Here is a 12,387-nt window from a genome sequence, read left to right as displayed (position 1 = left end):
CTACCGCTTCCTCTACTCTTTCCTTGCTCTTTTATTATGTATCTTTTCAGTTCCAGTCAGTCGTGCATACTTATAAGAGGGCTTGGGTATTCATTTCGTATCTAGGACTTCATTTTAGCAACTGTTCATTAAGCTTATGTAATAAGCGAATTTACAGTACATTGGTCTTTAAGTTATGATGAATAAGAATTTTTCTGCCAGTGACTTCTGTTGTATTTCCATTTGCTGGTACTATGAATTTCCAATCAAGGAGAATAGCATAAGGAGAAAAGACATTGAGGTTATTCAGGTAAAGGTATTTAAAAAGTAGCTCCTTCTTGTAGCTGTGCTGGTTTAGATGTGATACTTCCTACTGAAATGTAATGATGAATATGATGGATTGAATCAGTTCCTAAGGTGCCTTCCAATTATGTAATCCTGTAATTCTACCTAAAATATATCTCATGGAACACTAATGCCTTTTAGTACTTTCAGTACAGTGCCTAATATGAAGCATTTATTTTAAATTGAGATATATTGACATATAACAATATATTAGTTTCAGGTGTACAACATAATGATTTGATATTTGCATACATTATGAAATGATCACTGCAGTAAATAAAGCATTCTTGATCATGTATTTCTATAGATACTTTTTATTTAAATTTATTTATTCATTAATTTAATTTTTGGCTGCATTGGGTCTTCGCTGGTGCACGCGGGCTTTCTCTAGTTGAAGTGAGCAGGGGCTACTCTTTGTTGTGGGGCGCAGGCTTCTCATTGTGGTGGCTTCTCTTGTTGCAAAGCACAGGCTCTAGGCACGCGGGCTTCAGTAGTTGTGGCACACGGGCTTCAGTAGTTGTGGCTCATGGGCTCTAGAGTACAGGCTGAGTAGTTGTGGTGCACGGGTTTAGTTGCTCCGCGGCAAGTGGGATCTTCCCGGACCAGGGCTCGAACCCGTGTCCCCTGCATTGGCAGGTGGATTCTTAACCACTGCGCCACCAGGGAAGCCCTCTACAGATATTTTAATTAAGAATGGGTCCGCTTCTTACACATGGCCACAAGAAAGGTAAAATAGTACGTTTAAGGGTTTTAAGAAACATAAAGGAATAAATATTAAAATAAAAAGGATTCTTTTAGATGCTCCTTCCTTTACAAATATTTTAAAAGTCCTGCTATGTCTCATGTAATGTAATTGACACTGAAGTTACAAAGCCTTTCAGGGAACTCAGTCTAGTGTGGGAAACAGGTATGTAATGTAATAATTACACCGCAATGCAGAAGTGTTAAAACTGAAAGATATAAAAAACACTATATTATGTGTACCAAAAGTCAACTACAAAAGTGTTCATAATAGCACTGTTTGCTAACAGCCCAAACCTGGAAGCAACTCAGTGACCATCAACAGTGGAATAGGTAAATATGGACTACTGAAGAGCAATGAGAGCAAATGAACTACATCTGTTCAGCATCTTCCGTGAATCTCAGAGGCGCAAGGGAAAAGAATCTAGATTCAAAAGAGACCATATTGTATGATTCTGTCTACATAAGTTTCAAACAGGCAAAACCAACGTATGTTCAAATTCAGGCTGGAAGTAAAGTGTCTGGAAATGGGAAGAGGGAACTCTGAGGTTCTAGTATTGTTCTATTTCTTGAGTTAGGTGCTTTTCACAGGGGTACAGGGGTATGTTCACTTTGTGTAACTACTGAAATGCATAACTAAGATTTGTTTATTTTTCTTTGTATATGTTATCCTTCAATTAAAACTTTCATTTAAAAAATTTAAGTGCCATGGGAACAAGAGAAAGATTAAATCTATGTGACAGATGAGGGGGATGTCACAGAGGAAGCAACTTTTTAGCTGGTTCTTCTGGAATGGGGAGAGAGTCATTCTAGGTAGAGGTAGAAAAGCTAAAACAAGTGATCATCTTGTAATGTATAGAAATATCGTTATCACTATGTTGTGCACCAGGAACTAACATAGTGTTGTACGTCAATTATACTTAAAAAGAAAAACAAACTCATAGAAAGAGACCAGATTTGCAGTTACCAGAGGTGGGAAGCGGAGGGAGGAGGAATTGAATGAAGGTGGTCAAAAGATACGAACTTCCAGTTATAAAATAAATACTAAGGATATAATATACAACATGATTAATATAATTAACACTGCTGTATGATATATATGAAAGTTGTTAGAGTAAATCCTAAGAGTTCTCATCACAGGTAAAAAAATACTTCTTTTTCTTTTTTGTTTATTAAACTTCCTGTGATAATCATTTCAAGATGTATGTTAAGTCAAATCATTATGCTGTACACCTTAAACTTATACAGTGCTGTATGTCAATTATATCTCAGTAAAACTGGAAGAAAAAAAAGCTAAAACAGTACACCATATGTGGTTAGCAGCAAGTTTGTTCACATGATGGCAACATAGTTATGAGGGAAGGTGGGTCAAAGCACTGGATGAAAGGTCAAAGCACTGATTGAGGCCGACTTGAAGGTCATATATGCCATGCAAAGGAGTTTGTACTTTGTTATGGATCCATGAAGACTATTTTTGTATCAGCTACAGTTTGGTTAGGAAAGCAGAACTACTATGATTGATACAGTATAAGAGATTTTTTGGGGGGGGGATTTATTTTTGGCTGCGTTGGGTCTTCGTTGCTGCGCACGGGCTTTCTCTAGTTGTGGTGAGGGGGTCTACTGTTCGTTACAGTGCGCAGGCCTCTCATTGCAGTGGCCTCTCTTGTTGCAGAGCATGGGCTTCAGTAGTCATGGTACGCGGGCTCAGTAGTTGTGGCTCTCAGGCTCTAGAGCACAGGCTCAGTAGTTGTGGCTCATGGGCTTAGTTGCTCTGTGGCACGTGGGATTTTCCTGGACCAGGGCTCGAACACGTGTCCCCTGCATTGGCAGGCGGACTCTTAACCACTGCGCCACCAGGGAAGCCCGGTATAAGAGAGCAATTACAGGGATTAGAGTTTACATAACTGTGGGAGCTGATAAAGAGGCCTTTGGAACACTTTGCCTCTGTTTCTGGAGGTGAGGCTAAAATGGCTATAGGTCAGCATATCTTATAGTCAGGAACTGGTGTGAAGGACTGAAGAGCAAACTGAGACCCCTAAGCACAAACTGAAACCAATGAGGACAAATTGAATCCTATGTTATCTCTCACTGCTTCTAAATTCAGTGATGTGCATATAACCTTCAGAACAAAATGGTACCAGTCTCCATGGAGCTGAACTCATGCCTGACTTAAGACCCAGAGAAGCTGTGTGTCAAGCTGCTACTCCACGCCTGGTATCCTTCAGAGCTGCTTCACTTCTGCCTGCCAAACCTCACATAAATTCATCTGGGAGGGGACTTCCCTGGTGGTGCAGTGGATAAGAATCCACGTGCCAATGCAGGGGACATGGGTTCGATCCCTGGTCCGGGAAGATCCCACATGCCACAGAGCAACTAAGCCCATGTGCCACAACTACTGAGCTGGCACACCTAGAGCCCGTGCTCCACAACAAGAGAAGCCACCCCAACGAGAAGCCCATGCTCCACAACGAAGAGCAGCCCCCGTTCGCCGCAACTAGAGAAAGCCCGTGCACAGCAACAAAGACCCAACGCAGCCAAAAATAAATAAAAATTTTTTTTAAATTCATTTGTTAGATACAGTTCTAGCTTCTCTAAGAATGATGACCCAATACAAATTCACCACAGTTATTATAATTATTACTTGGCGTGGCCAAATTTTATTCCAGAAATATATAGAAAGATAAACATTAAAAAATCTAACAGGGGGGCTTCCCTGGTGGCACAGTGGTTGAGAGTCTGCCTGCCAATGCAGGGGACATGGGTTCGTGCCCCGGTCCGGGAAGATCTCACATGCCACGGAACAGCTGGGCCTGTGAGCCATGGCCACTGAGCCTACGCGTCCAGAGCCTGTGCTCCACAACGGGAGAGGCCACAACAGTGAGAGGCCCACGTACCGCAAAAAAAAAAAAAAAAAAATCTAACTGGAACTTCAGTGGTGGTCCAGTGGGTAAGAATCCGTGCTCCCAATGTAGGGGGCTGGAGTTCAATCCCTGGCTGGGGAACTAGATCTCACATACATGCCACAACTAAGAGTCCACATGCTGCAACTAAGACCCGGTGCAGCCAAGATAAATATAAATAAATAAATATTTTTTAAAAAAGAGTTCTCATCACAAGGAAAAAAAAATTTTTAAATCTAACCTAAATAAAAAGAGAAAATGAAAAGACAAAACAAAAACCCAACCTTGGCTGTTATTCAGAAATACCATCTGTTATGGACTGAATGTTTGTGTCCACAAAATTCATGTGTTGAAGCCCTAACCCCCAATGTGATTGTATTTGGAGATAGGGCCTGTGATAAAGGCTAAATGAGGTCATAAGGGTGGGACCCAAATCCAATAGGGTGGTGCCCTTATACGAAAAGGAGACACCAGAACTCTTTCTCTCCACTATGTGAGGACATAGAAAGAAAGTACCTATCTATAAGCCAGCATCTTGACCTTGGGCTTCTCAGCCTCTAGACTGTAAGAAATAAATTTCTGTTGCTTAAGCCACCCAGTCTATGGTATTTTATTATGGCAGACTGAATGGATAAAGACTCCAGCCATACTTCTGAAAGACAGCCAAAGAGGAAAAAGAAATGAGGCATAAATATAAGAAAGGAAGAGACAAAATTTTTATTTTTGGATAATAGAATTGTCTAGAAAAATAATATTGAATAAGCTAAAATGCTATTAAAATGAATTTGAGTTCAAGCAGATGAATAATTTGAGATAAATATACAAAATCTATAGTTTTCTAATATTGGAATGCAGAAGTCAAGGCCAGATAGATTAAAGACTTAAATATAAAAAGTAAAACTAGGGGCTTCCCGGGTGGCGCAGTGGTTAATAATCCGCCTGCCAATGCAGGGAACATGGGTTCGAGCCCGTGTGCTACAGCTACTGAACTTGCAGTCTAGAGCCCACGAGCCACAACTGCTGAAGCCCGCACGCCTAGAGCCCGTGCTCCGCAACAAGAGAAGCCACCGCAATGAGCAGCCCACGCACCACAATTAGTAGCCCCCGCTCACCGCAACTAGAGAAAGCCTGCGCGTGGCAACGAAGACCCAACACAGCCAAAAATCAGTAAATAAAATAAATTTTTAAAATTTTTAAATAAAAAAAATAAAAAGGAAAACTACAAATTCTTAGACGATAAGACATTCTTAGCTAATGCAACAAGACAAAAAAATATGAATGAGATATAAGAATCAGGAAAGAAAAAGTGAATCTTTCATTATTTGCAGATGATATGTTTGTCCACGTAGAAAATTTAGGGGAGGGAATGCCCTGGCAGTCTAGTGGTTAGGACTTGGCACTCTCAGTGCTGAGGCTCAGGTTCAGTCCCTGGTCAGGGAACTAAGATCCCACAAGCCGTGAGGCACAGCCAAAAAAAAAAAAAAAAAAATTAGGGGAAGCAACGGTTATTACAGTGAAGAAAGTGTTCAGCTGAACATAAGGTCAATCAATAATGATCCCTTAAACCAACACTAATCAATTAGAAAGTGTAATAGAAAAATATTGACAACAGCAATACATTCCAAAGTACCAGGAACAAATAAAAAAATGTGTAATACCTTTATGGAAAATAATGAAATTTATCAATGGGCAAAATTATCAAAATTTATCAACACAGCCAAAAATAAAATTAATTAAAAAAGAAAAAAGTTCTTAGGGCTTCCCTGGTGGCGCAGTGGTTGAGAGTCCGCCTGCCGATGCAGGGAACACGGGTTTGTGCCCCGGTCCGGGAAGATCCCACATGCCGCGGAGCGGCTAGGCCCGTGAGCCATGGCCGCTGAGCCTGCGCGTCTCCGCAACGGGAGAGGCCACAACAGTGAGAGGCCCGCGTACCGCAAAAAAAAAAAAAGACAGTTCTTAGAAGAAAAATAAAACAGCTGCTGCATTGCACAACACCAGAGGGTACCATTCGTGTTTTAATGGATTTTAGTCGATGCCCCCCGAAGTCATGCAGCACAGTGGTCTTGTTTATGATTAAGTATTAAGGAAAGGTTTACATAACAAGCCCCCCAAAATAGAATTGTGAAAATTGTCTTAGCTTAGGCTTGCATTAACTAAATACCACAGACTGAGTGGCTTAAACATCAGACATTTATTTCTCACAATTATGAAGGCTGAGAAATCCAAGATCAGGGTACTAGCTGCCTGGGGTTCTTGGTGAGAGCCCCTTCCCTGGCTTGCAGATGGCTGCCTTTTTGCTGTCCTTTCCTCAGTGTGATGAATGCTCATTGAGAGAGAGGCCTCTTTCTCTTCATCTTCTCATAAGGGCACTAATCCCATCATGAGAGTCCCCAAGTTCATGAACTAATCAAAACCTAATTACATCCTGAAGTCCCCACCTCCAAAAACCATCACACTGGGAATTAGAGTTTCAGAATATGAATTATTCGGGGCAGAATAAACATTGTCTACAATATGTTTTACTACATCCAAATTGAAAACTTTGGTGTGAAAGAAGAGATATATATATATATATATATATATATATATATAAAACTAAAAGCATGCTACCGATTTGGAAAAAAACCTTTCAACATACTTTTTTAATATAAATTTATTTATTTATTTTAGTTATTTATTTTTGGCTGCATTGGGTCTTTGTGCTGTGCGCAGGCTTCTCATTGCGGTGGCTTCTCTTTCTGCGGAGCACAGGCTCTAGGCTCTCGGGCTTCAGTAGTTGTGGCACACAGGCTCAGTAGTTGTGGCTTGCAGGCTTAGTTGCTCTGCAGCATGTGGGATCTTCCCAGACCAGGGATCGAACCCATGTCCGCTGCATTGGCAGGTGGGTTCTTAACCACTGTGTCACCAAGGAAGTTCCTCAACACATATGTTGAGTGATAGTCTCTATATCCAACTCCCTTCTCCCTTGTCTCTATAGAGGTTATAAAAAGCTAAGAACTCAATTTCCTAGACTCTCCTACAGCTAAAGGTAGCCATGTGTCACATTTCTGGTCTGTGAGTATAATGGCAGTTGCTGGATAGTGCTTCTGTGAAGGATTTTTTACAGGTAAAGATTTAGTTGGCTTGCCTCTTAGCCTTTTACCCTCATCCTTCTTCTTAATGAAAAGTTGTTGAAATGGATAGAGGTATAGCAGCTATCTTACCCCATATATAACAAGAGTCATGTATCAAGGAGAAGAGGAGTCCGAGTCCTTGATGACATCATGAATACCAGCACCAGCCTTGTTTGGTCTATTTGTCCTTCCAAATTTCCTGAATATAAAAATATAAACATCAGAAAGCTGTTTGTAATAGTAAACAGCTTGAAACAACCAAAATACCTTCAAATGGAGAATGCATAATAAAGTGTGGAACATTTAAACAATGAGATACTATACAGTGATGAAAAAGGAATGGACCATTCGACTGTGAATCACAAGAATATAATGTTAAGTGGAAAAAAAATTTGTAGAATATATAAAACACAAAAAACAGAATTATAAATTTATACAAACGTAATGTGTAAAATATACAAACGTATACAAACGTAATGTGTAAAATATCTTTCAATAGAAAGATAAACACTAAATTCACGCTAGTGATTGCCTTGGTGGGTGGAGGGACTGGTTATGGCACACAGAGGGTCTACATTTTTATCTGAATATTTTATTTCCCTGAAAAAAGCAAATATGAGAAGTGTAACAAATTTTATTTTGTAGAATTTTACCCAATTGCCCCACATTGCTTATTGAATAATTCACCTCTTCCCCCCGATTTGAAATGCCCCCTTTAAAAATACTAGTTCCCACAACCCAGCAGCAACAACAAAAAACAGATCTAAAAACGTACAAAGGACTTGAACAGACATTTCTCCAAAGAAGGTATGCAGGTGGCCAATGAACAGATGAAATGATGCTCAGCACCACTAATCAATTGGGGAATGCAAATCAAAACCACAGTGAGATACCACATCACATCACATTAGGATAGTTATTATCAAAAAATCAGAAGATAGCAGTATTGGTGAGGATGTGGAGAAATTGGAACCATTGTGTATTGCTGGTGGAAATGTAAGATAGTGCACCTGCTCTGGAAAACAGTATGGCAGTTCCTCACAAAATTAAATATAGAATTATCAGGGAATTCCCTGGCGGTCCAGTGGTTAGGATGCTGCACTTTCACTGCCAAGGGCCCGGGTTCAGTCCCTGGTCAGGGAACTAAGATCCTGCAAGCCCAGCAGCATGGCCAAAAAAAAAAAAAAAAAGATTAGAATTATCACATGACCCAGCAATTTCCCTTCTGGACATGTATTTGAAAGCAGAAACTCAGACATATGTTTGTACAGTCATGTTGATAGCAGCACTAGTGACAATACCCAGACGGTGGACCCTATTGTCCATAAACAGATGAGTAGATAAACAAGATGTGGAACATACATATGATGGAATCTGATTCATCCTTAAAAAAATGAAGGAAATTCTGACGCATGTTACATGGATAAACCTTGAAGACATTATGCTAAGCCAAATAAGCCAGTCGCAGAAGGACAAATATTGTACTTCCACGAGGTACCTAGAGTAGTCAAATTCATATAGACAGAAAGTAGACTGCTGGTTGCCAGGGGCTGGGTGGAGGGGTGAATGGACAGTTATTATTTAATGGGTATAAAATTTCACTTTGGGAAGATGAAAAAGTTCTGCAGATGGATAACGGTGATGGTTGTACAACATTGTGGATATATTCAACATTACTGAACTGTACACTTAAAAATAAAGCAGTAAATTTTATGTTAAATATATTTTGTCACAATACAAACTCAACTTTATAAATTATATGCCCTTGGAAAATGTGAAAACGGTGGGAAAATGGAGAAATCCTACTTCACAGAACTTAATTTTGCAATGCAAATCTTTTTTTTTTTTTTTTTATAATTCAGGGCTTTGTGTTTATTTCAGCAAAGCCAAATCCAGTAAACTGTTTTCATCCAGGATTAATCAGAACTACAAGGTTGGACTGTTCTCCTTCAGAATAGGCCAGTGTGTTTCAGATGGGTAAATGGATTTGCCTTAAACAAGCAAACGAATGAACAAACTAGTTCCTATTATATTTGGGGGCTTCTTTCTGGACTTTCTATTCTTTTTCTTTTGTCTCTTTATCTATTCATGTGCCATTACAAAACCATTTAAGTTATAGTAACATTTCAATATGTTTTGATTTATTTTGTTTTTGGATGTGCTGAGCAGCTTGTGGGATCTTAGTTCCTCCGACCAGGGACTGAACCCAGGCCACAGAGGTGAAAGTGCCGAGTCCTAACGATTGGACTGCCAGGGAACTCCCTTAAATATGTTTTGATAACATATAGGGCTATATTTTCTTATGTAAAATAAAAACTCTTCACTGCAGTATTGTGGTGATAAAGTTTGAAAAAAATTTAAATGTCCTTCCACATGGAACTGAGTGAATAATTATGACCCATCCAATCGGTAAAATACCATAAAGAATAACGGGGCAGTTTTAACGTATGATATGGAATGATCTCCGAGATATGGTTAAATAAACAAAAAAGAAAGAAGGAAGAACACTATGTACGATTTAGGTAAAAATTTTGTTTTTATGGGCATAGAAGAGCTACAAGGCCTATAAGGAATTAATAACATTTGTTGCCTCTGGGGTTGGTTACTAGGAATCAGGTGTGATTCTCAATGCATACTTTTTTGAGCTTTTTGAATATTAAACCATGTGAATGTCTTACAAATTAAACTAAATAAATAAAATCTGAAAAAAAAGATACTGTTTGCTCAAAACACTTATGGGACTATTAGGACTACATTCCTATTTACCCTGCTCCTTGGGTTGATATCAAAGTGTTGCTCTTATATGGACATCTCCATCGACTTGATCTGGTGGTCCAAGAATTTTACAAACTTTTCCGACTAGGTTTCCAAATAAGAAATGTGTTTTCCATCACCAAGGAATACTCTTATATGTATATTATTTAAAACAAAATTTTCATTAAATAATACTTGTGTTATATACTCTAAAATTGTCTCCTCTTTTTTATTTTTAAAAATCCTGGTCATGATCCATTTTATTGATGTTATGATCATAGTTAGAGATATTAACTAATTTTCTAATGAAAAACACTGGTGTTCTTTAAAATTATAGGATTATAATTGAATTCTTGCAAACATTTTTGAAGTATTTCTTATCGATTCTCTGTGAAAATGAAAAAGAGTGTAATACTGGCCAGTAGTGGAATAGTTGAGTCTAAAATTCTTCTGCATCATGTGTAGAGTATTGGCCTAAGATATCCACACTTGCAATTTGCCAAAATAAAACAGCATACAATCTAGAGGCAAAATATAGTAAATTTATGCCTTTATTATTTTATGGGATTCATATCTGTCAAGATAACAAATTAAACACACTAACAGAGATTGAGTCTTATTCTTTTTTAAAAAAATTGAATATTTATTTATTTATTTATTTATGGCTGCGTTGGGTCTTCGTTGCTGTGTGCCAGCTTTCTTTAGTTGTCTGAGCGGGGGCTACTCTTCGTTGCAGTGTGCAGGCTTCTCTGGTTGCGGAGCACGGGCTCTAGGTGCACAGGCTTCAGTAGTTGCAGCACGTGGGCTCAGTAGTTGCGGCCAGCGGGCTCTAGAGAGCAGGCTCAGTAGTTGTAGCACACAGGCTTAGTTGACCCGCAGCCTGTGGGATCTTCCCGGACCAGGGCTCGAACCCATGTCCCCTGAATCGGCAGGTGGATTCTTAACCACTGGACCACTGGAGAGGTCCTTGAGTCTTATTCTTGAATTCACATCAGCTGTACTGGACTCTTTAAATTGTTTTGGTAGTAGAAAGTCTTTGGTGGACAGTTTATTTAATCTCAGCTTATAAGAACACAACTGTCCATAAAGGAGTTTAACTGCACTCAGTCTAAAAAGGCTTGGATTCCACCATTGACAGCTGGTGCTAAGGAAAGCCAGGAGGTGAGTCCAGAGATAAGTCATTGGAACAAGTGAGTCAGAAATTTTATATATCCCTTCCCCTCAATCCCGTTGGTACAAGCTTCATCCTGCAGCCACGTCTAGCCTCTTAGGAAAGCTGAGAAATGTAGTTTACTTGGATGACCTAGTGAACAGTAGGAAGGGAAGAACAGATTTGTGAGGGCAAACAGTTTTGATCAGAAATGCTTATATTTGTTGAACACAGTTTTTTCTCTTTGTTTTTATGTTTTGCTTTTGAATGGCAAAATACCATAAGCAAAGACTAAAGTAATTGTAAAGTCATACAAGGTGTTGTAACCCATTTAATATCCTTAACATATGAGGAGAATCTACAAATCAATAAGAGAACGTGAACAACAATACAAAAAAGTGCAGTGGACTTGAACGGGCAGTTTTTAAAAGTGGAAATCTGACTAATCAATAAAGAATAAACATACGAAGAGATACTCAAGCATACAGATTAAAATAATGAAATGCCATTCTCCATTCAGTATACTGGCCAAAAGTATAAACACCAAAAATATTCATGGCAGGCAAGGATGCAACTAAAGGGACAGACTTGCTGACTGAGTATAAATGACTGAAGCTTTTTTTTCTCTAATATTTGTTATTTCCTTCCTTCTTCTTTACTTAGTATGATTTAGTTTACTCATCCTTTTCCAGTGTCTTAACATGACAAGTTAGGTTACTGATGTGGGATCTTCCTTTCTTTCTTTTTTATTGTGGTAAAATAAACATAACAAAGATTTCCATCTTGATCATTTTCTAGTGCACAGTTCAGTGGCAGTAAGCACGTTAACGCTGTTGTGAAGCCAAGATCACCATCTACCCCTACAACTCTTTTCATTTTGTAAAACTGAAACTCTCTACCCAGTAAACAATAACTCCCCATTCTTCCCTCTCCCCAGTCCCTGGCAGCCACCCTTCTATTTTCTGTTGGTATCATTTTAACTGCTCTAAGCACCTCATATAAGGGGAATCACGTAGTGTTTGTCTTTTTGTGACTGGCTTATTTCACTTAGCAAAATGTCCTCAAGGTTCATTCATGTTAGACTTCCCTGGCCGTCCCGTGGTTAAGACTCCACACTTCCACTGTAGGGGGACACAGTTTCGATCCCTGGTCAGGGAACTAAGATCCCACATGCTGTGTGGCCAAAAAAAAAAAAAAAGTTCATCTATATTGTAACATATCAGAGAATTTCCTTCCTTTTTAAGGCCGAAAATATACCATTGTAAGTATATACCACATTTTGCTTATCCTTTAATTCATTGATGGACACTTCCTTCCACATTTTAGCTATTTTGAATAATGCTTCTATGAACACGGGTATACAAATATCTTTGAGCTATTTGCCTTCAATTCTTTTGGGTGTATG

The 12,387-nt window shown here is 39.0% G+C and overlaps 1 protein-coding gene across 1 annotated transcript in view; it reads left to right on the top strand.

The window, feature by feature from the left end:
* ABI1 (abl interactor 1) overlaps nucleotides 1-12,387 on the top strand; it is a 129,362-nt gene that overhangs the window by 505 nt on the left and 116,470 nt on the right. The gene's annotated exons all lie outside the window — the stretch shown is intronic.

This window comes from Globicephala melas, chromosome 2 (assembly GCF_963455315.2).
Source record: "Globicephala melas chromosome 2, mGloMel1.2, whole genome shotgun sequence".
Lineage (NCBI taxonomy): Eukaryota > Metazoa > Chordata > Mammalia > Artiodactyla > Delphinidae > Globicephala > Globicephala melas.
The sequence above is the reverse complement of the archived record's forward strand: the minus strand, read 5'-3'. Positions and strand labels throughout refer to the sequence as shown.